The following is a 2425-nucleotide window of genomic DNA, read 5'->3' on the forward strand; positions in this document are numbered from 1 at the left end:
TGGGTGTGTTGGAAGGGAGGGGCATGAGGGTGAGCAGGAGTAAAACAGAGTATATGTGTAGTGGGGAGGAGGATGGTGCCCGGGAGAGTGATCTGGAGTTGAGGGGTGACGTATTCCGAAGAGTCAATACCTTTAAGTACCTGGGGTCAACTATGGCTGAGGATGGAAGTGTGGATAAGGAGGTGACAGGCAGGATTCAGGCTGGTTGGCGGAATTGGAGGGATATGTCAGGAGTGTTGTGTGATAAGAGGGTGCCACTTAGGTTGAAAGGGAAAGTTTATCGGATGGTGGTGAGACCAGCTATGCTGTACGCTATTGAGACTGTGAGCTTAAGGAAAACCCATGTCAAAAGGATGGAGGTGGCGGAGATGAGGATGCTCCGTTGGATGTGTGGGGTTACGAGACGGGATCACATTCGAAATGTGTGAGGGGGACAGTGAAAGTTGTGAGCATAGAAGCAAAGATACAGGAAGCGAGGTTGAAGTGGTTTGGTCATGTGGTACGGAGGGAAGAAGGGTATGTGGGAAGAAGGGTTATGCAGATGAGAGTGAGGAGGAGGAGGCGGCGGGGACGGCCGCGGAAAAGGTGGATGGATCTTGTGGAGGAGGACTTGAGAGAAAAGCATCTGAATGTGGAGGCAGCCCAGGACAGGGAGCAGTGGAGACGACTCATCAGAAACAGCGACCCTACATAGTGTGGGAAAAGCTGAAGAAGAAGAAGAAGATTTATAGTTAATTATCTCTATCTCAAGTGTTAAACCGAACCAAAGTTAAGTTTACTACCTAAATGTGTAAGACGTTTTACTGATTTAAAGTGAACAGTCTAAATAATAAAAAAGGTTTTTAAGTATTTAAAAAAATGTTTTATTTCTTTAAAAAAACCATAAAATGCTAAATAGATAGATAGATAACACTTTATTGCACCAAAAATACATCTGCGCTGGATCCGCGCTGGATCCAGCTGGATTGATGTTGGTCCAGCAAAAATCCAGCTGGATTGAAAACACTGCTGGATTGCAATCCCTAATGCCCATACAGCTGTAGAGTGAATGGTGTGAGCTGCGTAATTACTCCGTGGAATGATGGGTTGTTAATTCGTTTAAAGAATTAGTGATGTTTAAGTGAATGAAACTGTGTTGTAATAAACAGGAAAATATTTAGGAAAAGTTTTGCTAGGAAAATTTAAAAAATAGAATTTTAAAGGTCTATTCCGAAAATGTTGAAAGAAACATATGGATATATTAAACTATAAACATAAAAAAATAACGTCTGCTAAGGAGGAACGTTAACCCAAAATGCTCGATTGTAGTGGCATATAAAATCTTACATGTACAGAAATTCTTGCATGTACGTACAGTAAATATATTTTAGTTGGAAATTGTGTTTTTCTTCTCTCAATATAACAAATCCAAGTACAGAAGGACGTCCAAGGTGGAAAAGTATATTGTAACTAGCTGTTACCAGCGGCTTTGCCCGCGCGGATTTTGCAAGCAAACCCCATTTATATTCAGTATTTCAACAATCATAGTAATTGTTATATAACACCCACCACTGAGAATGATGAAAATTTCCGACAATCAAACGAACTGTTTTCAATTTGATCAATTTTCTGGAACGTTTACAATCGTTCTATAATCGAACCAATATGCAATAACAAATTTGAATTTAAAACGGTCCGAATATTTTTAAAATCGAAATACATAAAAATATTTATAACAATGTCTGAAATGTTATCAATTTAATACACCTAAGTAGTCGACGAAGACTAAATCATCTCCCTCTCCCGCCCGCGGGGGAATTTCGAAAAATCCCTTCTTAGTGTGCATTCTCATGGCATACCCTACTAAAACGCAGATAAAAACGGAAAATTGCATCTAAAATAGTGCAGTAGAAGCCGTTGTTCCGGTTAAGCCTTAATCCCCTCCCCCCGCGGGGGAATTTTGAAAAATCCCTTCTTAGTGTGCATTGCCATGGCGTACCCTACTAAAACGCAGATAAAAACAGAAAATCGCATCTAAAATAGAACAGTAGAAGCCGTTTTTACGGTTAAACCTTAATCCTCTCTCTCTCCCTCCTAGGGGAATTTTGAAAAATCCCTTCTTAGTGTGCGTTTTCATGACGTACCCTAACTGTGTACCAAATTTCACCACTTTAGGTTCAGCGGTTTGCTCTGGGCGATGATGAATCAGCTAGTGAACAGTTAGGACAAGTAATTTTGTATACAGTGGTACCTCAGGATACGAACGCCCCAGAATACGAAATTTTCAGGATACGACATGAAATTCCAACATATTTTTGCTCCACGATACGAACAAAAACTCATCATACGACGTTACATTAGTTCGCAGAGCCATTTTTTATTCACTTCTGTTCGTCGGTCGCAGTCCGCGCGTTTGCTTCGTCGTGGAAGGATCTCGCTCGATAAA

Source organism: Centruroides sculpturatus, unplaced genomic scaffold (assembly GCF_000671375.1).
Source record: "Centruroides sculpturatus isolate CEXI.00-Female unplaced genomic scaffold, Cexi_2.0 scaffold1512, whole genome shotgun sequence".
Lineage (NCBI taxonomy): Eukaryota > Metazoa > Arthropoda > Arachnida > Scorpiones > Buthidae > Centruroides > Centruroides sculpturatus.